Raw genomic sequence first — 27,613 nt, 5'->3', positions numbered from 1 at the left:
TAGCTCTGCTGATTTTGTGCCATCCCATTTTGGTCATTTTTATGGGTTCTAACATATTCCATCTGTTGAGCACCTATCTCTCTGTGTCTTTGAACTGACACTGAACACGTGGACTCTAATTAGTTCCTTTACAATTTCCTGGTAAGAGTATGCTCTTACCTGTTTATTTGAAATCTCATGGCCTCTTGACAGCTTTTTACTATCTACATTGTTACACATAATTCAAAGATAGAGAAAACACAATGAACATTTAGATCAACTAACTCACACTACAAAAGAGGAAATACAACATATTACTTCTTTTCCACTCCTGCCTATGAGACTTTGCAATGTAATAATGATCCTTTGAAACCTCGCTGATTTCTACAGAGTCTCCAGACCTAAATTCTCCAAAGTGATGCCTTCAAACTACTGCTTAGGACATGGCCTGTCCCTGGAGGAGAGTGAGGTACCCCCCAATCCCCGCCACTCACATAGAAATGTTTGTGGGAATAGGACTAAGCTAAAAATTTCACGAGGCAATAAAGTATTTCTGAGCCAGTGCTAGCATTGTTTCACATCTCTGTATTCCAAGACTTAGCTTTGCAGCTGTTGCCTGACACAGAGAAAGCCCTCAGTATCTTTGTGTTAGAGGAATAATCAGAAGTATAGATAAATAAATTGAAAGCAACAGCTAGAGTACATTATACAATCAGAGCTAATTGTCAACAATACAAACTGTATACCTTGAAGGACATGGTCTAAAATTTATTTTTTTAAGGTAGAAAAAGGATTATCTTCTTTACTATATTTCCAAAAAGCATGATTCAACCCTCATCAATTTCTGTACCTGTGAATGTGCTTTGGCATTATACTTACACAGCATCAGATATTTTATACTCTGGATAATTAGTGGACAGTTTTGCACTTTTGATTTGATATTATACCATCAGTATTCAACAGTTACTTTAACCGCTACTGAAATATTTTAAATACACTGCATTTAATCATAGCAATTATCCTGTCTGCAGAAGTTTCCAGTGACAGAGAACTACCCTGTGATTGACAACCAATGATGAATAGTTCTTTTTTTTTTTTGACACTAAGTTTGGCTAACAAGTAAATGAGGATTCTTCACATTTTCTTTGCTTTGCCTTGCCAAGTGTAAAAACTGTAAGTCCTCTGGCTGACATTTGAGTTGGTGAAACTATAATTGTCTCATTGGTTGTGGCTCTGTTAGAGAAAAATTACACATATAATCAACTATCAGCTCAGATGAATTTCTCAGCTATATTGCTTACTTTTGTTTGTCACAGAATTAACAGGAAAATTTATTTTTCTCTTTAATCTCCCTTAGAACATAATAATTGAATCCATTTCCCACCACAAAACTCTTATCTCCTGCTTTGTTTTTTTTTATAAAGAGAAACTTTAGCACAAAATACATATGGCCCAAAGACATGTTGAAACATATACTGAATATACTCTACAAAATTTTAAATATATATGTGAAAAATTCTCATGAATATGTGACATAAAAGGTAAAATGAAAATTGACTTTTTGAAATATTAATCAGTTAAGAAATGGATATTAGGAAATAGTTCATTCTTTTTTGGATGCATATGTTAATGAGCCTTTAGGGAAGGTTATGGTGTGAAATCTAAGATTCAGGGATTCAGATGTTTCTCAGGGAATTCTGTGCAATTAAAAAACAACATTTAATGGGTGTGGTATAAAATTATCTTAAGTGATTCTATTCCAAGGGGAGGAAATCATATTTTTCTAACACTGAAACTGAGAGAAGTTTGGAGACAATTCCGAAAATAGGAAAACAATTTAGTTTCAGAAAATTAACTGCTGTAATACCAGAATACTAAACCTGGAGTTGCAAGTGTGTTATATAAGATGATCAGGCCCTAAGATGTCATTTTTCTTACCTTTGGTAGGATAGAAAAGGACTATGATGCCTTGTTTATTATGTTCTAGAATTCTTATTAGATAATTACATAGGTTGTATTATTTAATACTTCCTACAAGTCAAAGAGATATTACTTTCTCTCTTATTTTACAGATTAGGGCACAATATTTGAATATTAGGTAATAATACCTAATGTTATAGTGCCAGGGAATGGTTGAACTTAAAGTCCAATCTGCATGCAAAGACAGTGTTCTTTCCATAAACTCTTCAATTATATAGTCTGTATAAGAGAACTCTCTCTTTTCGCTGAATGAATTAATCAATTTAGTTACTAGAGTAAAGCTGGTATAATTTAATTTCTTGAAGACCTTGGCTTAACACAGGAAAATAATAAAATAGAGTAAAAATCTTTTGAAATAACAATGATGTGTCTCTCAGGATAATAAAGGTAGGAAAACTTCAAGGTCCAATAGTAGATGGATGATTAAACAAATTATGCTATGTCCATATACAGGGTATACATATTTAAATCATTACTTTAGTTGTACAATATAAACTTTTCAATATGTCACCAGATGTTATAGTAAAACATTAAGGGAAAATAATTAATCCCAATGAAGGGAAATCTTAACCTAATATTTAATTCTTTATCACTTAATAAGATTTTGAGGAACACCTTTCTTATTTCTTTGTTCCTTTTAATTTAGAGTCACAGAGATTTTGTATAGCCAAGAAAAGAAAAAACCCAAGAGGTATTTATATATATATATATTTTTTTTTTGAGACGGAATCACCCTCTGTCACCCAGGCTGGAGTGCAGTGGCACGATCTCGGCTCACTGCAAGCTCTGCCTCCCGGGTTCACGCCATTCTCCTGCCTCAGGCTCCAGAGTAGCTGGGCCTACAGGTGCCCGCCACCATGCCCGGCTAATTTTTTGTATTTTAAGTAGAGACGGAGTTTCACCATGTTAGCCAGGATGGTCTCGATCTCCTGACCTCGTGATCCGCCAGCCTCAACCTCCCAAAGTGCTGGGATTACAGGCGTGAGCCACCGTGCCCAGCCGAAGCCAGCAAATATTTCACATGTTCTAAAAGTTCTCACATTCGCAACAGTATTTAGAAAATGAATAGAAAACAGTAACTCGTGTCTGCATTCATTAAATTTAAAATTTTTTTTTTTTTTTTTTTTTTGAGACAGAGTTTCACTCTTTTTCCCCAGGCTGGAGTGCAATGGCGTGATCTCGGCTCACTGCAACCTCTGCCTCCCGGGTTCAAGCGATTCTCCTGCCTCAGCCTTCCAAGTAGCTGGCATTACAGGCACCTGCCACCACGCCCAGCTAATTTTTTTTTTTTTTTCTATTTTTAGTAGAGACGGGGTTTCACCATGTTGGCCAGGGTGGTCTCGATCTCTCGACCTCGTGATCTGCCCGCCTCGGCCTCCCAAATTGCTGGGATTACAGGCATGAGCCACCCACCGCTCCCGGCCACGAAGTCTATATTCATTGTCTCTCACATACATTTTGCCCGTTAAAAGTACATTTTGTGCAGTTTAAGCCCCAAGTGTCACAGAAGTACTGCAGTACTTGAAATTCCAAAGTGAGACATTTCAATCTTCTTTAAACTGGAAATAAGTCTTATACTTGTCACCTCTTGTAGTTTATACAGGTCTCTTTTGATCCTTTGGCAGTTACTTGCTGAATATTGAAAGGGGCTTTTTTGACAAATATAAAACAGGGTTTATGTGTGCATATTTATTTTTATAATTTTTATTTGTTGCTAGGTCCAAGAAGCCTTTTTCTCCCCTTGGCATTACTTTGATGCACCTGTTATGATCCTGCTGAAAGCTCTCTTGCTTCTTTGGAGCTCTGAGAGGAGCTTTGTACCTTTGACATTTTCACTAGCTTTTGGCTAGCTGCGAAGATTTCGGCTGCTGTGGTGCAGTACAGAGGCAGCCATGTATTGGGCTGCCAAGTCTCAAACTCTTGTTTAGCATGACAGCGAGAACCTCCAGACCTCACTAAAGAGAATCTGCAGAACAGAACTGTGTTCTTTCACAAGGTGGTTGGTGCCAAGGCTGGGTTGGTCTTTGACAGAGCAGAAGCCAGGATGCTCAGTATCGGAAGCATCCTCACACATGGTTTTCAGCTCAGGAGTTGGGGTTAGGGATGAATTTTGCCAATACTGGATATAATGGGGGATATTTAGAAAAGGTGCCAGGCATTGAACAGATTCAAATTTTCCCAGTATCTACTCTATTTTCTATTTTTTTTTTTTTTGAGACGGAGTCTGGCTCTGTCGCCCAGGCTGGAGTGCAATGGCGTGATCTCGGCTCACTGCAAGCTCCTCCTCCTGGGTTCACGCCATTCTCCTGCCTCGGCCTCCCGAGTAGCTGGGACCACAGGTGCCCGCCACCACCCCAGGCTAATTTTTTTTTTTTGTATTTTTAGTAGAGACCCCCGGCCTCCCAGTATCTACTCTTTTTGTGAAAGCAAGAAATTGTGAATTGCAAATAATCTAATTAGTTTAGAAAACCAAATAAGAAAATAAGCATAGCATTTTTTGGCCTGACGCAGTGGCTCACGCCTGTAATCCCAGCACTTTGGGAGGCAGAAGCGGGCGGATCACGAGGCTAGGAGATGGAGACCATCCTGGCTAACACGATGAAACCCCATCTCTACTAAAAAACACAAAAAAAAAAAAAAAAAAAATTAGCTGGGCATGGGGGCGGGCGCCTGTAGTCCCAGCTATTTGGAAGGCTGCGGCAGGAGAATGGCGTGAACCCGGGAGGCAGAACTTGCAGTGAGCCGAGATCACGCCACTGCACTCCAGTCTGGGCGACAGAGCGGGACTCTGTCTCAAAAAAAAAAAAAAAAAAGAAAAAAGAAAATATTTCTTAAAAATCCTCAAGTAGGCTGTAGCATTCAATGAATTATGTCATAAATTGAATGGAAAGAGAATCTGAGCATGTCTTGCAGAATAAGGAGTGAGAAAGAGACCTGCAACATCAGGCATGCTAGATAAAGAAAAATATCTTAGGCAGCAAAGAGGGCTTTGGGGCTCGAGGTAGAAAATTGAATGGTTAAGTTTAAGTGAGTGCTTCAGTAGCATTTTACATAAAAAATTCATCTGTTTTTCAAAGTAGTATACTGTGCTAAATGCTGTTTATATCTTCTTAGTTCTGTTGCCCCGCTTGATGATTACAGATAGAAATCCTTTGTAGGGACATGGATGAAGCTGGAAACCATCATTCTCAGCAAACTATCACAAGGACAAAAAACCAAACACCGCATGTTCTCACTCATAGGTGGGAATTGAACAATGAGAACACTTGGACACAGGGTGGGGAACATCACACACTGGGGCCTGTTGTGGGGTGGGGGGAGGGGGGAGGGATAGCATTAGGAGATATACCTAATGTAAATAACGAGTTAATGGGTGCAGCACACCAACATGACACATGTATACATATGTAACAAACCTACACGTTGTGCACATGTACCCTAGAACTGAAAGTATAATAATAAAATATATATATAAATAAAACTAAATTAAATTTAAAAAAAGAAATTCAATCACTGTAGAGCAGTCAGCTTTCACAAGGTGGCCACTGAATAACACGAATGGTATTTGCTCTTTGCAAATAAATAAGAAGGCATTGGATTTATATTGGTAATTTAGAGTAGCTTAGAAAGCCAACTGAAAAAAGGAAGAGAGGAAAAATGAAGGAAATAAGAAAGATGGGAGGAAGGAGGGAAGGAAAGCGAGTGGGCTATCTCAATAGAACAAACACGAGTACAACTGACAAACTATTTCAGTGAGTCTTGGAACATATGGGCAGTTTGAGGTTCTATTTAATGTGTCAAGAGCTACTGTGTTTTCAAGATATTTTAGTCAACTGGACTTAGTCATGATTCATACTCTCCACAGCATCATAAAAGTTTCAGTTTGTGCCAGGGAAGATAAACTATTTTGAAGTAAGTTTGAATTTCAATGCTACCTCTTCACCATGTCTGCATAGACACGACCTTATTGTAGTACAGGAATTTTGACACTTTCTTTGATTTTTGTCCATGCCATGCATCTCTCGAGTCCTACAGAATCAAACCATGTTCTACCATTAAAGAAGGGTTTCTTCTCTAGTTCATAAATATTTGGGTTTAGAGCAAAGGAATGGGAACATATATTTAGAAACAAGGCAATTCATTTGACATTTATCTGATTGATGGCATAAAAAATAAAGGAGAGGTAAAGAGTGAAAGAATGAAATGTTTTACTTCAAAAGGTTATCATTAAAAATATGTTGTTCTTAAATTCTTAAAAATTCTATAATTTGAATGATGCTTCTCCAATATTGAACACTGATATTTTTAAGGAAACTCATAGGGCAAACTTGATGCTTAAGAATATTTAATTTATATTCTCGGTAACTGCCTACATTTTAGTTTTATGCGTGCTGCTTAAGATTTTCAAAACATCTAATCTGAGGCAAATATTGAAAATGAGATATGCTCTTTACAGTTGAATTATCTTTCAGGATACATTTTAATTTATTTTATTATCCAGATAATTGGAATCCTCTTAATACCCTAAAATGAAAGTAGTTTAAGAGTATGAATTGTCTTTTTTGTTACTAGCCATGTGATTTTAATTGGCAGTATTTCAATTTTACTTTTAGCATCTAATTATCTCCTTTTTTTCTATTTTTAAGTGGTTATTTGAATAACCTACCATAGTCATGACTGTTAATTGACTAAGTAGCAAGTCATAATTTTAGAATTGCATTCCAAACTTTTGCTAAGCAACAATTTTGTGCAAAGCTCTGTGCTACACACCAGAAGAAACATAAAACTTGATTAACAATCTTCATGTTTCTAACTATTTATAGTCACCACTCTAAGAAAGACAAATATACACACAAAATTACAAATTAGCCAAAATATTAAACTTTCATAATGGAGATATAAGCATGTATTACAGATTCATGAGGGAGGGAGAATATGTTGGGTGAAATACCACATGAAAAGTGAGTCACTGGAATTTAGCCACAAAAGGAGTTGAGTTTGGTAGGTGAAGGGTCAGGGACACTACAGGAAGAGGGAGAAACATGAACACAGACACTGAAATATACAAAGGCGTGATATATGTATGGAATGGCAAATAAACTAGTATTCTCTGCGGTCTTGGGAAGCATGGCAAAATGAGAGGAAAAATAAGATTTCCCACACCTTGTAATAGTCTTCGGATACTGCTTTAAAACAACCGAGAAATTACTTACAGTAAATGTGTATAACTGCAAAGCTCTTAAAAAGGGGGGTCACAGTGCCAGAAGACATCTTTTGGAAAAAAACTGTAGTGGCTGTATGAAGAGTAGGTGGCTGGCCCAGCAGATTGGAGGAAGGGAGATACATTTGGAGGTGTATGAAATGTTTCTAGGGAAGCATAAGCTTTCCTGATGCAATGTTAAAGGAAAGGGGGAAACAGCTGCCAAGGTAAAATGTAGCTCCTGTTGCCATGGCTTGATCACTAACTGGTGTAACAAATAAGGGAGCATATGAAGGATTGAAGATGAATGTGAACACGAAGTCTTCGAGGTTCAGTGGCTTCAGAGATAGTGATGCCTTTAACAGATAAAGAACACAGGATGATGATTAGGTCTGTGAAAAATACTGTTTTAGGCAGGGGAAAATAATATACATTTGAGGGTTTGGCATTTATCTGATATGAAGCCTCATGGTAGATGAGATTTTACCAGGATAGGAGGTAAAGGATAAGAGAATGAAACAGATGCTCCAGTAAAGTGCAGTGAGAAAGAATGAAAGGGATGTATGGAAAATGATATGAAAATCTTATTTTAGAGATTTTGTAAGAATAGAGTTTAAGGAAAAGCAGCGGTTATCAACAAATTTGGAAATTACATAAAGTCGAAGAAGGATGGAGATTGAAAAGAGGTTGATGGATTTGAAAAGCAGATCATCATGAGTTTGTTTTTAGCTTTGATTCCCTGGAAGCTGAGATTGGAATTCTTGTGCATGTGTGCTCTCTGCAGAAACTTCTAATGTTACTGGGGAATCAAGACAGGCAGAGGAGCAGGCTCAGATGGAGATGAGGTTCAAACTGATTCCAGTGGGACCTCTAGAGTGTGAATTGCACCTGAGTCTTCTCTTGAGCTAAAGGCCTGGGCTGTAGAACCCTATGGCAAGTAGGCATTGGCTATGGACAAACTCTGGAGTGGCCGGTGAGTGGGAATATAAACCTCAAGAGGCAGTTCTCTGCATTCAAGGGTGATCATCCACTGAAGGGTGCAGAAGTGAATCAAAAAGTCCTGGAAATTTAACCATCACCTCTCTTTTGGAATAACCTTTGATGGTGTGTGGTTTTTGTTTTGTTTTGCTTTGTTTTTGTTTTTGTTTTTTTAGACAGAGTCTCACTCACTCTGTCACCCTGGCTGGAGTGCAGTGGTGCTATCTTGGCTCATTGCAACCTCCACCTCAGGGGTTCAAGCGATTCTCCTGCCTCTGCCCCCTTAGTAGTTGGGATTACAGGCACCTGCCACCATGCCCAGCTAATTTTGTTGTGTGCATTTTTAAATTAATTTGAGTAAGAAAAAAATAAACTGTAATTTTCTGGAAACCCACATCTTTTAATATTGAAAAGAGTTGTAATTAAATATTTCTGGTGAGAAGATTTGGAAAACACAGGACTTATTCATATAACCTAGCAAAATATGGAATTATCATTTTAGGGTAGCTCTAATAATTACTACACTGTGATCCTCCACAACAAAAGAATGCTAGTAATAAGCTCATGGATTCCTCTTTTATACTATCACAATTAATGCCTTTAATTTTTGAACTCTGAGATTCTGTTTGTATTTTTGTTTTAAATATAGTGCAACTTTTTAATTTATTGGCTTCTTAGTGTCACACCTTGACACACAACTGTTAGATTTGCCTTTAACCTAAAATCAGTAAGTTTTTTTTAGTTGTTTAATCTTTTTCTATCCTTATTAAAATATAATTGACAAAACTACATATGTAACATTTACTGCTTAATGGCTTGATACACATATGTATTTCCATTGTGAAATGACTACTATAATCAAGTTAACTAACAAATCTACCACCTCACATATGTACCTTTTTGTTGTTGTTAAGAACACTTAAGATCTGCTCTCTTAGCAAGTTTGAAGTATACAATACAGTCTTATTAACTATAATCAACAGTTGTTTAGTCACTTAACCTTAATGAGTAAATATAGTTTGCCATAACCAGGAAGGCACAGACAAGGGCTTTTGGCCCTTCTTCCCCAACTTTGTTCCAGCACGAGAGTTAAAGAAGAAAAGAACCATTCCCTCAACAGTGTACAAAGCAGTAATAAAAATGTTAAACAGTATTACCATGTCTGAGTGCCTTTCCTGTATTTTCTAACTTAACCTAATAATAACCCTTTTAAGTGTCATCATCATTCCTAAAGAGATAAAACTTGGTTAAAATTTAAGATTTGTCACTTACTGCATGATTTGAAAACAGTTCTTTAAATTATCTTAGCTTTTGTTTTCTCATCAGTAAAATAGAGATAATAGTAGGTACCTCATAGGGGATTATTAGATCACGCTTAAAATTGGATCATAGTTAATACTTTAACTGGGGCTTTAACCATCATCATTTACATCATCCCTATCCCATTATCTTTCCTTTTGGCAGAAAGGCATATAGTGAAATCTATGCAAATTAAATGTACATATGGGAAACCATTTTTGCAGAAGGCATTGTGGGGCTCCCTCTACATGATCTGAAAAGTATCTATATGGCTGTAAGACACTTGACATATCAGCTACTTTATACCCTGGCATGCCCATGTGACCTACTAAATCAGACAAACACACCAGGTTCTAATATACAGTCATATTCATTTTACAACTTTTCAATTAACATATAATCCTAAATTGCATGCTTTATGTTGAAGAAAAAAACAGCATCTAATATACCATCATAGTAACATATTAAATCTAGTTTAACCTGATTCTCCCAGTGTAACAATTTTGAGTTGCACATAAGGGTTTTACTGAAATTTTCATTCTTTTATTGGTCATGGATTAGTAACTTAGTATTTCCTTAGAATTGATGTAAGCATGTAAACTGAAGTTGATGATCAAGTATACCTTTATAATAAGCTGAGCAGCTTTAGGCACCTAGATCTTTTGTGAAGTGCAAGTTCACCGAGAGAAGTAATTAGTAGTATGAGTAGGCTTCTCCATCATTGGCTTTTGAATGGCTCTTTACGAAGACAAAAGGAAGGAGGAACTCAGTGTAATTTCTACCTACTTGGATACCTCTGCAAGTATTGTCAGTGGTTATTTCTCCTTCAAGTATTCTCCCATTTCCTTTCATCAAATTGGCCAATCTCGTCTCAAATCCTCTATAGAAAATGTTGAAGTTACTCTAGGGTGAGATAACAGTTCTCAATGTTTATGGGAATTGAAGAGGTTTTGGGAAAATGGATAATATTAATGGGAAAAAATTAGATTGTTGGAGTGAAGATTAAGTTCAAAGAGAGAATGTATGCTTTATTATAATTTTGTGCAACAGAAATGGGTGTGAAAACATCATTGATGATTAGTAATAATTACTAGATGTAGTGAGTTTTGAAAGACTCCTTTAAGGATGGCCATTAAATAGGTTTCTGTATGTACCTTTATTATAATTATGTATATGTGTATATATATTTATATACACACAGATTAGAGAAATTATGGCCTTTACTGTAAGTATATCATAGAGTTTGATTGAAAAACAAATTCTGTCAAAGAGCAATGACGTAGAATTAGGCATAGTTTACTTCCTGTCAGCTGCTGAGTGTTACATTTCTGATTTAGAGGGGAGAAATGTTCTTTTTCCATAAGATTTGATGTAATATTTCTACTTTGGTTCCAAATTTCTAACCTAAGAATAAGAAGTAATTAAAATCAAAAGAATAATGAGAAACCTCATCCCTGGTTAAAATATATATTTAGTAAATATTACAGGAAAGAGATACAGGATTATTTAGAAATAGAATAATAAAACAAAACTTTCCTTATCCTTTTTGGTTGTATAATCAGAAATTACATCTCCTGGTTAAATGATCTCTGAGATTAGTTTCTAAAGTAAGATGTATTTTGACAGGAAATTTTAACTCATTTTATTTTCAAAATACATACCTTATAGTGACCATAAATCTAATTTTTGAAGAATATTCTTCATAGTCTTATAGTAGAAAATATAGCCTTGAGTGCTGTACTCTCCATTGCTTTGGAAAACATCATTTTAGTTGAGCAAAATACTTTTAATAGTGAGGTATTGATGTGGCCCTTGGCTGTTATTATGTAATCATGCCATGTAATTTTCTGTTCTTTGGAAAGTGATGAAATCAGTTCACAGTGATGGAATGGGCTGCTTCTTTTCAGTCCTAAACTTTTCATACACAAATCATAATTATTAATTGGAACTAATTCCAGACCATGTATTTAAATGCCAGTTTTCATGTGAATGCCAATTTTGTCCCTTATTCTCACCCTGAAAACATAACTTGCTCTACTCTATTAGGAAGAAAGTGTGAGGCTGTAGTGTGTCTTCTCAGTTCGTATGTTGGATAAATCTGGCCAACAGTTTGTTTATTTAATTATTGATTGAAATAATATTTATTGGATGCTGTTGCACATCAAAAACTAGTAGTAGAAACTAGGAATTTAAAATGTAAGTGGGCTTAATCCTGTCCACAGAAGCCTATAGTAGTGAGGGAGAGTTGCAGTAAATGCAGTGGGAGAGACATACCTATGGGAATAGGCCTGGGAGGGGCTCCAGCCTAAAGGATGGTTTTCTGGGGGAGGTGGGCCTGTAAGAGTTAGAAGACCAGAAAGTGGAAATGGAGAAGAAAGAGAAAGTAGAAGGGAAGAAAGAAGAGGGTAGAAAAGAGGATGTTTTAAAGTGGTTCAGCTTCTTTCGTAAGTGAGGTATATCTATTGTTAACTATATTTGGGAAATACAATATTTGAATTAATCTCTTAAACCATAGTAGCAAAGCTTTCCAATAGATTCTGAATAGCATCATCTTGCTTCTGAACCAGGGACATTCTGATGATTGATTCATTAGGAGTTCTATGGACTTGAAAGTCAATTGTTATGCAATAATTTACAAGTTAGGACAACTTTAGCTTTGTATAATGAGTAACTTTAAAAAAATCAGATATTCCTGAAAATATATTGCATGCAGTATGGTTAATTCTACAACTTAATAATATAGATTGCTGGTATTTTATTTATCATCTTGAATCCCAGAATCCTTAAATGTGAACTGTTTTTAGAGGTGAGAGGGCAGATCTACAACTGCCATGGAAAAAATAGTTTTGGCTTATTGAAAGGAGGTGGTCAGCCCCTTTAGCTTATCCTAGTAGCTCTGCAACTCCTTCCTTCTACCTATGTGCTGCAAACCTATGGCTCTTTTTCTGATGTAGTAAAGAATGCATTGGCTTCTGCTGGGTTTCCACATACATGCCTGTTTCAAAACCATGTAATTTTTGCACACTGCTACCTACCCTTTTAGTATGATGACATGACATATATTTCTACACTCAGAATTACCAGGGCTTTGTGTCTGAATTTCCAGGCTTGTTTATCCCAGACACTGCTCTATAGAGGCACCGTCCTTCCTCAGAAGGCTGCCTTGGAAAGAAAAATGAGTGAATTTCCATCCATTGCCTATAAACCACACATGGTTTAATAGCTCTATGCACATTTAAAAATATATTTTATACCTTGCAGTGTTTTTTTATATCTAGCCGAATTCTATATTCAGAGGTTTTTTTGGCCACACCTCAGTAAATAACATCATTAAAGCTTGTGTATTCTGTTTGAATTTTTGGAGCTTTAGAGCCTTGCAGGCTTACTGCCCTTTAATGTATGCTCTTGAGTATCCATACAACACAGATTGAAAAGAGTTGCTTTAACTCAAAGAAATGCAAGTTTCTAATAGAACTTCAGGTACCTTCAAATGGCTATTGAGCTTTTGATCGAGGGAAACCTCCAAAAACTACATAATCTATACAAATCTTTTTATGCTTAATATCAGTTGTGGTACATTACGATGCCTGTATCAGAAGAGAGTGGTTATTTTTATTTTGCTAACTCTGATATACACAAAATGATGTCATATGATCATGGAATATTAGAGCTATTATGGGACTAAGAAATAATTCACACCTTCAGTGTAAAGATGAGAAAAGTGAGGGAAAATATTGTAAAGGATATTGCTCGCTGTCTCACAGAGTAGAGGTGAAGATGAGTCAGGCATTGAGATTTCTTTATTCTCCCGTCCAGTATATGAAACTGGCACTTAATTATAATCTTTTAAATGCTGATTACTTGTATCTTTCAACGGAGGTTTTTTGGATCAATAATGTTTGAAAGTTACAACACTATAGGCCGGGCGCGGTGGCTCATGCCTGTAATCCCAGCACTTTGGGAGGCCAAGGCGGGCAGATCACGAGGTCAGGAGATTGAGACAATCCTGGCCAACGTGGTGAAACCCTGTTTCTACTAAAAGTACAGAAATTAGTTGGACCTGGTGTTAGATGCCTGTAACCCCAGCTACTTGGGAGGCTGAGGCAGGAGAATGGCTTGAACCTGGGAGGTGGAGGTTGCAGTGAGCCAAGATCATGCCACTGCACTCCAGCCTGGTGACAGAGCGAGGCTGTGTCTTAAAAAAAAAAAAAAAAAAAGAAAGAAAGAAAGAAAGTTACAACACTAGTGTTTGATTGAGATACCATGACTCTCTCACCTTCAAAGGTTAGCGATGCTTAACCTTCGATAACCAACGATAATATCATTAATTGATGATAATTAGTATCATCAAATTTACAATAAAACCATCACTATATTTCTGACATTCATGCTTTTTGCCAAATCTGCCTGAAACCTATAGAACAACCCGGGGCTATTTTACCCCTCAGGTGACATTTGCTAATGTCTGGAGTCATTTCTGGTTGTCACAAGAAAGAGTTTTCTGGTTCAAACTGTCAATAATATCAAGGTTGATAAACCCACTAAAGGGATTTAATGCTGCCCTCTGCAATACTTATATGTAATAAAAGATATGTATCCTATGCTAGTTGAAAAGAAGTCTGATCTTCCCTTTTCTATTGTATTTCAAACTTTTAGGGTTGTCTCTAGATTACATTATGTCATATTTTCATGAAGTGCTTCAAATATTCTCATCTATGTTTTATAGAACTTGATCCTCTTCCTTTTTGTTCAAAGGTCTATTTTAAGAAGTCTAACCTCACACGAATGCCAGTGCTTTTCCTTTGTAACTTTTCAAGCTTCATTTGTTAGATATGTCTCTAGATAGATAGAAAAAAGTGTGATTGTTGTATTTTAGTTTCCACCATTGATCTACACAAGAAAAAAATTGTTTTGTGTTTTTTGCATTTCCTGGTATTTATTTGTGTTTGGGGCCCTATCCTTATTAACTATTAACAATTTCATGGGATGATGAATAGTAATTTTTTATACATTGAAGAAATATTGAGTCCAGGAAATAGAAGCTAGACACATAACTGCCCCTTTGGAGTTGAGCCTTCTGCAGGATATTCATAAGTGAATTTACAAACAAGATGTGATATGATGATAAAGAATATGGAAGGCATTACAAATGGACACAAAAGGGCCTATAATCAAGGCTTGAGCAATCAGGTGAGGTCTGAGCTGACACCTGACAAGTACATGGAGGTAAATATTGTTTCTGGCAGAAAAAAACATTTTGAACACATCTCATTTAGAGATGAGATACAGCCAGTGCCCCAGAGGTACTGAATACGGTAAACAATTGTAGCAGGATGATAGGTATTTGTGTATGTAAACAGACCTAAACATGGAAAAATACAGTAAAAATAAAATCCAAAAGGTAAAGAGAAAATACACCCACATAGGGAACTTCCCATGAGCGGAGCTTTCAGGACTGGAAGTTGCTCTAGGTGAGTCAGTAAGTAGTGAGTGAATTTGAAGACCGAAGACATTACTGTACACCCCTGTAGACTTTATAAACACTGTACACTTAGGCTACACTAAATTTAGAAAACGTTTTCTTTCTTACATAAAAAATTAACTTTAGCTCACTGTGACATTTTTACTTTACCAACATTGATTGTTTTAATTGTCCTTTATATTCTTACTTTAAAGCTTTTTTCTAATTTTAAAAAATTATTTTTTGTTTATATTTTTATATTATTTTGTTAAAAACTAGGACTCAAACACACACATTAGCCTAGGCAGACACACGGTCAGGATCGTCGATATCACTGTCTTTCACTTCCACATCTTATTCCATTGAAAAGTCATCAGGGCCAATGACATGTACGGAGCTTTCATCTCCCATGATAACAGGACCTTCTTTCCAAATACTTCCTGGAGATCCCGGGTGTCACTTTTTTAGAAATATGTCCATGGTGGTTTACTTATTGTTTTTTTTCTCTCCTTATAGATTTGCTTATAAGCAAATAATGCATCATGAACATTTCTCTCTATTAAGGAAAATCTGTTGCTGTTGGTGTCCATGTTTTAAAACTTTTTATGGAGCTTGTTGAGCTTTGCAAAAGTTGCACCCATCACTGTGTATTTTCTTGGGAGTTCGTCTTCTCTTTTTAGGTTTATTTACATCAGCCTCACCATAAACATGTGAATAATGTTTGAGCTGTAATGATACTTCAGCTAGGACCTCAACAAGCAATAGGAATTTTTCAGTTCCAGTATAACTTTAAGGGACCCACTGTGGTATATGTGATCCGTCGTTAGCCAAACATTGTTATGTGGGGCATGCCTATACTTTTATGAGATAATGCAGAACTTGGAGAGCTTCATTTCAGATATTTTCATTATGAAACATTTGCTGAGTGCCTACTCTAGGACAAGCACCATTCTAGGCTTCAGAACAACAGCACTGAACCAAACAACTGAAGTCTCTGCCATTGTATAGTTTACATTCTAGAGTGGTAGTTTATTAGTATTATTCATCTATATATGCAACTTTTCATTAAGAGTTTTCACTCTTATATACGGTCAGAATGGTAAGTACAAGTGTTTTCATGGACTGAGCAATGTAATGATTGGTAAATTAATGGAATTTTTTTAAAATTATAGAAATAATAAGTTGATATTAAGCTAAAAGTTGTCTTTAAGAACTTTGATACTCAGTCTCTAACTTTTCAAGTTATTCTTTTGGGGTTTCTCTTTCTCATCTGGGGGTATAATGCTTGATGTGGATGAGACTTTATGCTGGAAGAATTTTATTTCTTTTTTCATTTAAAATATCATAGTTGACGTGGCAGATACACTGATCAGCAGCATTTAGAGAAGGGTAACTTTTTAAATCAGCATGGAAAATTAAGGTACATCTTAGAAAAGTGATTACTCTGCCCTTATACCAAGACACAAGAAGACTTTACACTGGCATTGCAGCATGGAGAGATTTACAACAGCTTTCATTGGTTTAGATGTGGCTAAAGAATTAACAGATGATTGGTTGGCATTCTCAAAATGGAAAATTTAACAAACTTCTAGAAAGGTAATCAAGTTATTGTCTGTATATTCCTCACACCTCTGAATGATGAGTGTGCTTTCCAACATCAACATTCATGAAGCTGACTTTGAAATATTTAACTTAAAAGCATTTTACCCTTCTTTGAAACCTTATTTAAAATGCCCTGATATCAGCTTAGTCCTGTTAGAATAAAAAATAAAGTCATTCAAGAAATTTACACTAGAGATAACCGTTTCTAGGTCATAACGTTTTATTGGATACAATCAGAAAATGTGGTGTGGTTGGCAAACCCTACATTGGGTTTTGAAATTACTGTGCTACCAGTATGTTCCAGCCAATGAGAACCTTTCAGCCATCGGCTTTTATTGATTTGTATTCCTCAGAGTAACATAAATAGCTTTCCTTAAGTCTTCCAAGTTCACTATGGTTATTTTTTTCCTGAAATTTCTGCTGTTAGAAGGCTTATTTATTTATTTATTTATTTATTATTTTTTGAGACAGAGTCTCACTCTGTTGCCCAGGCTGGACTGCAATGGTGCTATCTCGGCTCACTGCAAGCTCCGCCTCCTGGGTTCAAGCGATTCTCCTGCCTCAGCCTCCCGAGTAGCTGGGACTACAGGCGCCCGCCACCACCCCCAGCTAATTTTTATATTTTTAGTAGAGACTGGGTTTCCCTGTGTTAGCCAGGATAGTCTCCATCTCCTGACTTTGTGATCCGGCTGCCTCGGCCTCCCAAGGTGCTGGGATTGCAGGTGTGAACCACCGCGTCCGGCCTAGAAGGTTTATTCATGCACTTACTCCGTGGCTTTCCAAGCCCTTCATGGTTTGAGCTTGGAATTGGTAGCAACGTTCTATGAGCAAGCAGGAAAAAAAGAGGTGCTATAACCAATTATTCTATAAATACTTATAGTATGGAGAGTTCTGCAATCACAACAATACATTTTAGCTTTTTCAGAACAAATAAAGATATTGAAAATTTCTTCCTTTTCTATTTTTAGTTTCTGTGGGTGCATAATAGATATATATATTTATGGGGTATATGAGATATTTTGGCACAAGCATGCAATAGGTAATAATCACATCATGGGAAATTGGGTCTACATCCCCTCAAGCATTTATCATTTGTGTTACAAACAATCCAATTAAACTCTTAGTTATTTTAAAATATACAATTGAACGATTGGCTCTAGTCCCCCTGCTGAGCTATCAAATACTATAATAGGTCTTATTCTTTTTTTTTTTTTTTTCCGAGACGGAGTCTCACTCTTTCACCCAGGCTGGAGTGCGGTGGCGTGATCTCGGCTCATTGCAAGCTCCGCCTCCAGGGTTCACGCCATTCTCCTGCCTCAGCCTCCCAAGTAGCTAGGACTACAGGGGCCCACCACCACGCCCAGCTAATTTATTTTTGTATTTTTAGTAGAGACGGAGTTTCACCCTGTTAGCCAGGATGGTCTCAATCTTCTGACCTTGTGATCCGCCAGCCTCAGCCTCCCAAAGTGCTGGGATTACAGGCGTGAGCCGCGGCACCCGGCCTGTCTTATTCATTCTTTCTAGTTGTGTTTTTTTTTTTTTTTTTTTGTACCCATTAACCATTTCCATTTCCTCTCTTCTTCCCCCTCCCCAGACTACCCTTCCTGTCCTCTAGTAACTATCCTTCCATTCTCTATTTCCATGAGTTCCATTGTTTTGATTTTAAAAGATACTGAACATTTCAACCAAGAAAGGCAAAAATAAGCAAGTACTCCCTCATCCAATCACACTAGAAATTAAATTCATTTTTAATAAACAACTGAAATATTTTTATTGCTTATTTTCACTTTTAAAATATATATGTGAAATCTAACCCGCAAATTTATACTGTTAATAGACATGTTTTCAACATTTGTTTAAAAATATGAGTTAAGTTTCTGGACTTAACATATGGTGGTTAAAATGAGAATTCGGCACTTTCAAGTCACACTTGATTTTTTTCTATTCTCTAAGATGTTAACTATTTTATTTTACCTGGAAATGTGAATAAATGTATTAAATACCAATCTCATTGCATATACCAATTGATGGTAATTAAATTGAAGCATCTCTGTTACTATTTTTAAAAGATCCTCATTTGAATTTTTTTTTTTTTTTTTTTTTTTTTTTTTTTTTTTTTTTTTTGAGAAGGAGTCTCACTCTGTCGTCCAGGCTAGAGTGCAGTGGCGCGATCTCGGCTCACTGCCAGCTCCGCCTCCGGGGTTCACGCCATTCTCCTGCCTCAGCCTCCCCAGTAGCTGGGACTACAGGTCCCAGGCTAATTTTTTTGTGTGTGTATTGAGTACAGACAGTGTTTCATCGTGTTAGCCAGGATGGTCGCCATCTCCTGACTTGTGTTCCGCCCGCCTCAGCCTCCCAAAAGTGCTGGGATTACAAGTGTGAGCCACCGCGCCTGGTCTGTCTTATTCATTCTTTCTAATTTTTATTTTTTTTGTACCCGTTAACCATTCCCACTTCCTCTCCTTTTTCCCCTCCCCAAACCACCCTTCCTGTCCTCTGGTAACTATCCTTCCATTTTCTATTTCCATGAGTTCCATTGTTTTGATTTTTAAAAGATACTGAACATTTCAACCAAGAAAGGCAAAAATAAGCAAGTACTCCCTCATCCAATCACACTAGAAATTAAATTCATTTTTAAAAAACAACTGAAATATTTCAATTGCTTATTTTCACTTTTAAAAAATATATGTGAAATCTAACCCTCAAATTTATACTGTTAATAGACATGTTTTCAACATTTGTTTAAAAAATAGGAGTTTAGTTTCTAGACTTATGATGGTTAAAATGAGAATTCGGCACTTTCAAGTCACATTTGATTTTTTTTCTATTCCCTAAGATGTTAACTATTTTATGTTGCCTGGAAATGTGAATAAATGTATTAAATAGCAATCTCATTGCATATACAAATTGATGGTAATTAAATTGAAGCATCTCTGTTACTATTTTTGAAAGATACTCATTTGATTTTTTTTTTTTTTTTTTTTTTGAGAAGTCTCACTCTGTCACCCAGGCTAGAGTGCAGTGGCGCGATCTCGGCTCACTGCCAGCTCTGCCTCCGGGGTTCACGTCATTCTCCCAAGTACCTGGGACTATAGGCGCCCGCCACCATGCCTAATTTTTTTGTATTTTTAGTAGAGACGTGGTTTCACCATGTTAGCCAGGATGGTCTCGCTCTCTTGACCTCGTGATCCGCCCGCCTTGGCCTCCCAAAGTGCTGGGATTACAAGCGTGAGCCACCGCGCCCAGCCTTATTTAAATTTTTTAATCCTGTTTTCAAACTTTATAGTCTAAATTTTGGAAAATGCCACGGTGAAATTTGATAAAGACAATAGCTAGTAGATGTTGACAGACTTTATCTTCTATACCGGTGAGTTTTAACATGCTTTTCTAACTAGCTCCTAGTAACCATGGAATGAAATTATAGAACAGGTACAACTTCAAATTTCATTGGCTTTTCAGCTCTTAAGAGAATAGTCATATCTAAGCAATGAAATTTTGTTTAATCTACCTTAAAATATCTGTAAAATGTGTACTTTCCCACTAGCTATTAAAACCATGGCAATCTACATTCAAACATGCATATAAAATGAGTCATCTTTTCCTGCCATTACGGAGTTATGGAAAATTAGTCCTAACGCCTATTTTATACGAAGCATTGTACTTTCCTACTGTGAAAAAATAGTGAAGTTCTAAATGGAAATGTGAATGAGAAGCAAAATTGGCAATATTCTCTAATAATATGAAATTAACATGTAGAATCAAATCCTTGATTAATGCAACCAAACAAGTTACTGCCAGGACATAAGAAATAGAAAGCAGGCTGGTTTTTCATGATATAGTTGTCAAGTTTCATGGTATTTCAAAATGCCTTAACTCTGATGACGTCAATTCCACTACTTCTAGATCTCTGATGCCGGCATGACCTATACCTTAAACATTATGATTTTCTTGGTCATTCAGTCTAGTACTGAGTTTTCAATTTTAGTTTTTTTTATGTATTATGTATTGAGGGAAATTGTATATGAATGCATAGATTTTAGATATATAATTCAATGACAAATATATATAAATTCATGTAGCCAAAACCTAAATCAGGATATGCAATATTTCTACTTGCTAGAAAGTTCCCTTTGTCCACTTTCAGTCATTTCCCAGCTCCAATAGGCAATGTGATTTCTGAAGTCTATATCCATGTATTACTTTTGTCTGTTCTTGGACTTTGTATATTTTGTGTCTCACTATTATTGTTTAATATATATTCTTGAGGTCCTTTCATGTTGTGTGTATTGGTATCTCATTATTTTCATTGTTAAGTTCCATTGTTCATTGTTTTCATTGCTAAGTAGTATTCCATTGTGTAGATATACACATTTTTTAAAAATCTGGATTTTTTTGGATGAATATTTGATTTTTTTCAAAGTTTCTACTATCTTCAGTAATACTGCTATAAACAGGTATTTAAAAAGTCTTTTTGTGGTCATTCAATTGATCTTGTGTAAAGGCCTAGGAGTGAAATTGATAAATATGAAATATTTTTATGTTTAACTTTGTAAGAAACTGGATTAGTTTTCAAAAGTGTGTATTTTATTGTAGTCTTCCATCAGCAAATTATGAGAGGTTGAGTTGTTCACCATATGTTCATCATTTAGTGTTGTCATTTTTTTGCATTCCACAATTAGTAACTCTTTGTGGTTTCAATTTGTATTTACACACAATTAAAGATGTTAGGTGTATTTTCATGTGCATCTTGGCCATTTGTATATCTTTTTTTGAAGCATCTGTTCAAGTTAGACATTAGGATATCTTTTTCTTATTGATGTGTAGGATTTCTTTAGTAGTCAAGCTCTTTTTCAGGTATATATTTTTGAATATCTTATTCTAGTCTGTAGCTTGCTCTTTTATTTTCTTAATATTTATGATTATTTCTTTTTCATTTGTAAAGACACCTTGTGAATATAAATTTTTGTTCTCTATGTCCTAAGAAATACTTTTTCTTGAAGATGGGGCAGATTTTCTCCTATGCTTTATATCAGAATCTTTATAGCTTTAGACTATACACCTAAATCTATTATATACCTGAAATTAATTTATGCATTATGATGTAGGGCTTAAGGTTTTTTTTTTTTTTTTGACTTAGGAAGTGGTTCCATCATTTGTTAGAAAGATTTTTCTTTCCAATTTGAATTGCCTTGGTGCCTTTGTTTAAATTGAATGATCAAATATGTATTTGTACATTTCTATTCTTCTCTACTAGTGTATTCATTTTCCCTTACACCAATGTTGCTTTGTCTTGTTCAGGATAGCTTTTGACAAGTATTCAACCAGGAATAATAATTTCTCCCAATTCATGCTTCATTATGGTTCTTATCTTTCTATTATAAGTCTTATGCATTTCTATACACATTTTTAAAAACAACCTATCAGTTTTTTCCAAACAGCAGATGGGATTTTGATTGAAATTTAATCTAATAACCAAATTGAAAATTGGCATCTTAACATGATTGAGTCTTCTAATTTATGAACATGGGTTTAGGTCATATATAATTTTTCTCAGAAATGCTTAATAGTTTTCAGGGTAGTATTATTGTATACATTTTATTATGTTTTAATGTTAGCAAGTACAATTTTAAAAGAAATATAATTTATTTTCACATTGGTCTTATGTCTTGTTTTATAAATTTCTTATGATTTTATACATAAGTGATTGTGTTGTCTGTGCATAAAGATTTCTATGGCTGTTTTTTTTTCTTCCAAATTTTGTATTTCATTCTTTTTTGTTGCTTTTTTATTACTGGCTCAAACCTCAGTACAACGTTAAATAAAAGTTACAGGGGCATACATACTTGCCTTGTTCCCACTGTTAGGAAGAACACATTCAATATATAGTCATTAAGTATGACATTTGATGTATGATTATGTAGATGCTCCTCTCCAATATAAGAAAAGGTTTGCCTCTATTCTTGGTCTACTCTGACATTTTATCAAGACTACTTATATAATTTTGTCAGTAGAATTTTGTACATCTATTCAGATCACTATATGGAACTGTCTTTTTAATGCTATTAATCAATTCAAATACATTGCTTAATTTTTGGATGTTAAAATAACTTTTTATTATCACAGTAAACCACAGTTAATCATTATATATTTCTTATATATTACTAGAATTGATTTGCTAATATGTATTTTTAAATTTTGCATCTGTGTTTGTAAGTTATGGCGGGTTATTATTGTTTTTGGTAATGTCTTTACTAATTTTTCAAACGATGGTAATTTGATTACTTTATTTCCAATTTGCGTGTCCCCTTATTTCTTTCTTTTGACTGATTGCTCTAACTAGGACTTGCTTAGGACTTCTAGTACTATGTTGAATAGCAGTGATGAAAATGGGTATCCTTTTCTTGTTCCAGGTCTTAGAGGAAAAGCTTTCAGTTTCCCCCCATTTAGTATGAAACTGAGTGTCTGTTCTATATGCTTTCATTATGTTGAGGTGTGTTCCTTCCATACAGTTTTTTCAAGGCTTGGATCATGTAGGGGTGTGGAATTTTATCAAATGCTTTTTTAGCATCAATTGAAATTATCATACAGTTTTTGTGCTTCATTCTATTGATATGATGTGATTTGATGTGAGATGATGATAATGATTTGCGTATGTTTAACCATCCTTGCATCCCTGGGATAAATCCCACTTGGACATGATGAATGATCTTTTTAATGTGTTGTTGAATGCAGTTTGCTAGCATGTTGCCGAACATTTTTGCATCAATGTTCACCAGGGATATTGGCCTGTTGTTTTTTATTTATGTGTCTTTGGTTTTGGTATCAGAGTAATATTGTCCTTGTAGAATGAGTTTGGAAATAGTCCCTCCTCCTCTATTTTTCACAGTAGTTTGAGTAGGATTGGTATTAGTTCTTTTAAAAATATTTGGTAAAATTCAGGAGTAAAGCCGTCGGGTCTTGGGCTTTTCTTTCCCGGGAAACTTTTTTTTTTTTTTTTTTTTTTGAGAGGGAATCTCGCTCTGTCGCCCAGGCTGGAGTGCAGTGGTGTGATTTCGGCTCACTTGCAAGCTCCGCCTCCCGGGTTCACGCCATTCTCCTGCCTCAGCCTCCTGAGTAGCTGGGACTGGAGGCGCCCGCCACCACGCCCGGCTAATTTTTTTGTTTTGTTTTGTATTTTTTAGTAGATACGGGGTTTGACCATGTTAGTCAGGATGGTCTCCATCTCCTGACCTCGTGATCTGCCCGCCTGGCCCTCCCAAAGTGCTGGGATTACAGGCGTGAGCCACCGCGCCCGGCCTTTCCTGGGAAAATTTTGTTTCCATCTCACTACTTATTGGTCTTTTCAGGTTTTGGATTTCTTCATGGTTCATTCTTGCTAGGTTGTATGTGTCTAGGAAAGTATCCATTTATTCTAGATTTTCTAATTTATTGGTCTGTAGTTGCTCATACTAGCCTCTAATGATCCTTAGAATTTCTACAGTATCAATGATAATGTTGTCCCCATTTTCATCTCTGATTTTATTTAGGTTTTTTTTGTTGTTGTTTGTTTGTTTTTTTTAGTGTGGCTACAGGTTAGTGGTTTGGTTTATCTTTTTTAAAAAACGCACTTTTCATTTTGTTCATATTTTGTATGTTTTCATTTCAATTTCATTAATTTCTGCACTTATCTTTATTCTTTCCTTTCTTCTATACTTATTTTGGGTCTGGTTTACTCTTGCTTTTCTAGTTCTTTAAGATGTATCGGCGCCTCAGGCCCAGCAGAGCCAGGGCGGCTCCTGCCGGTAGCCTGCGTGCGGCCCGGCCAGCCGCGCCCCGCGTCCATCTCGCCGTTCACTCCCCTGAGGCTGGCGCCCCCATGGGGCGCGGGGCCGGTGCTGCTCTGGGGCACTGGAGCCGCGCGGTGCTGGAGAAGCCACGCGCCGCTGGAGGGAAGCTACCGGGGCGGGGGTCTGGGCGGCTCAGGGGGCGGCGCGGGCCTCGCGCGGCTCCTGGGGCTGTGGGCTCGGGCGCCTGGCTGCTGCAGGTGCCGGGCTCTTGCCTGGCCGGGCGCTCCTCGGCTCCCACGCACCGGGTTCCTGGGCGCTCCCATCGACACTGCTTGGGCGGGGATGAGGCCTGGCGGCGCGGGCCGGCGGCGCCTCCGGGAAGGATGGGCGGCTACGACCTGCCGCGCCTGGACTCTCGGAGCCCGGAAGCTCCTGGGGCTGGCGTACCCTGAGCGCCCGAGGCTGGCAGCTGCGGTTGGATTTCTCGCGATGTCCACTGTTATCTCCATGTCTGCCCCTTTCTTCCTGGGGAAGATCATGGATGTCATCTGTACCAACCCCACTGTGTAGACTACAGCGACAACCTGACCCGCCTCTGCCTTGGCCTCAGTGGCGTGTTTCTGTGTGGTGCTGCCGCCAATGCCATTGGTGTCTCCCTCATGCAAACTTCAGGTCAGCGCGTTGTGAAGAGGCTGAGAACTTCATTATTCGCCTCCATTCTGGGGCAGGAGGTTGCTTTCTTTGACAAGACTCGCACAGGAGAATTGATCAACCGCCTCTCATCAGACTGCACTCCTGGGGCGCTCAGTGACTGAAAACCTCTCAGATGGGCTCAGGGCCAGGGCCGGGGCCGGGCTTCTGTAGGCATCAGTATGGATGTTTTTTGTCTCACCTAATCTGGCCACCTTTGTTTTGAGCGTGGTGCCTCCGGTGTCAATCATTGATGTAATTTATGAACGATATCTGCTGAAACTGAACAAAGTCACCCAGGATTCCCAGGCACAAGCCACTCAGCTAGCTGAGGAATGTATTGGAAATGTAAGAACTGTTGGAGGTTTTGGAAAAGAAATGACTGAAATAGAGAAATATGCCAGCAAAGTGGACCATGTGATGCAGTTAACAAAGAAAGAGGCATTCGCTCGGGCTGGCTTCTTTGGAGCAACTAGGCTGTCCGGAAACCTGATTGTGCTTTCTGTCCTGTAAAAAGGGAAGCTGCTGATGGGCAGTGCCCACATGACCATGGGTGTGAACTCTCTTCCTTCCTAATGTATGCTTTCTGGGTTGGAATAAGCATTGGAGTTCTGAGATCTTTTTACTTGGAGTTGATGAAAGGACTGGGTGCCGGGGGGCGCCTCTGGGAGCTCCTGGAGAGAGAGCTCAACCTGCCTTTTAACGAGGGGGGAGGGTTATCTTAAATGAGAAAACCTTCCAGGGTGCTTTGAAGTTTAAGAACGTGCATTTTGGCGATCCCGCTCGCCCAGAGGCGCCCATATTTCAGGATTTCAGCCTTTCCATTCCGTCAGGATCTATCACCGCACTGGTTCTGGCGGTGGCCCAAGTGGTTCTGGCAAATCAACAGTGCTTTCGCTCCTGCTGAGGTTGTAGGACCCTGCTTCTGGAACTATCAGTCTTGATGGCCATGACATCCGTCAGCTAAACCCAGTGTGGCTGAGATCCAAGATTGGGACAGTGAGACAGGAACCCATCTGGTAGACAACATGAGAGACTTTAATGCAAAACAGTGTTGCAGAAAAAAAAACTTCAGAGACTGTATGAAATATGTAAACCATATATCAAGTTATTTGAAAAATACCTATTTTTTCCAAAGTGCGTAAAATATTGCTTTGAAATGTACCTGTTCTCAAGATCTTTTTATTCAGAGTTTTAATAATTGTAACTTTTTAAATGTTTATAGCACTGAAGTTATTTTCAGGTTTTGTATTTTGTTTTATTGTGGAATATTTTAATTAATATAGCATGGCATCTCATTTTCTTTTGCCTGCTGTTAAAGATGGAAGCTATTGTCAAATGACAACTTAAAAAATGGAAGTATAAATAAAAAGCCTGATTATTTTAGGCCAGTTTACCAGTCACTGTGTAATTCTTCTGGTAATAGTCTACCTACTTTAAGTCTAATTTTACTAGATAGAGTAATGGAAAATGAAAATTTAACCCTTTATTCCGATAATCTCATGAAGCAAACCTAACTAACATCAGCTGGAAAGAAGAGAACATTTATATTGCCCGTCTCCTGTGTCTTCAAAGGTGTAAGAGTTGAAGACTACGTGTTCCTATGGGAACTATGTTTGAATATGTGCAATTTTCAACATTCTGGCACAAGAAAACCTGATAAGTTTTTAAAAGGGCAGAAGCTTATTTTTTGAACAGGAAAACCTATTAAATTCACATGTGTGTATGAGTACTTCTGGGAAGCAAGGGGTGAACTGCTAGGTATTATTGAGAATGAATGATTTTTGCATATAAGTTGTTTGAAGGCATGTATTTTGAAAAAAAATCTGTTACAAATTTATAATTTCAAAACAAATTGAATCTTATGATACTTTTGGAATTTCATTAATAAGGCTAAAATCTGAGGAATATAACTAATTTTCAGCCTTAAGACATTTAAGTTTGGAAGTCCTTGCTATTCAACAGAATAACAAGAAAAATGTATCACTCTTCTGAAAAGATATTAATAAGCCCTTTTCTTTTATTTACGGTTATAGTTTTATTTACAGTCTCAAAATTCCTAAAGCAGTGCTGATAACCATTGAATTTGCCATATTTTGTATTCAGTGCTGTTAATGTGCTGTTGCCTCAGGAAAAATTGCTTTTTCTCCATTGATGAGGCTAGACCCTAAGAAGTAATTAAGTCAATGTAAATCAAATGGAAGTTTTGCTATGAACTAAGCATTTATTAGTTCCCTGATTAGACTGGAAGAAGAAACTGCTATTTCATGATAAGCATGGAATATTATATTTTATTCTTCATAATTAATGAATAAAATTGAATGAATGAACGTAGTGTTTTCTGAATTAGTAAACGGTACATCTGTGACAATCATTTTAACAAGCTCCACTTGTGTTCTTTATAAAGTGTGATTTTCAGAAAGCAAACAAAACACAATTACAAGGTTGAATCTGAGGAAAATAATCCTTGTGCCATGGAGGTATTTACAAAATTGCATTTCATTGTTATGTTTTATTTTCTGATGCATGATGTTCAATTATATCTTTAGGTAATATTTTATATCATAGATTAAAATTTATAGTGAACTTTAAAAAAAGATGTATCATCAGGTTGTTTATTTGAGGTTTTTTACTTTTTTGATCTTGGAAATTATAGGT

At 36.8% G+C, this 27,613-nt stretch overlaps 1 pseudogene; it reads left to right on the top strand.

Annotated features, from left to right (window-relative positions):
* Positions 1–14,557: 14,557 nt before the first annotated feature.
* Positions 14,558–26,525, top strand: LOC129053770 (ATP-binding cassette sub-family B member 10, mitochondrial-like; annotated as a pseudogene).
* The last annotated feature ends 1,088 nt before the right edge of the window (positions 26,526–27,613 follow it).

The sequence above is a fragment of the Pongo abelii genome, chromosome 16, assembly GCF_028885655.2.
Source record: "Pongo abelii isolate AG06213 chromosome 16, NHGRI_mPonAbe1-v2.0_pri, whole genome shotgun sequence".
In the NCBI taxonomy this organism is placed as follows: domain Eukaryota; kingdom Metazoa; phylum Chordata; class Mammalia; order Primates; family Hominidae; genus Pongo; species Pongo abelii.
The sequence above is the reverse complement of the archived record's forward strand: the minus strand, read 5'-3'. Positions and strand labels throughout refer to the sequence as shown.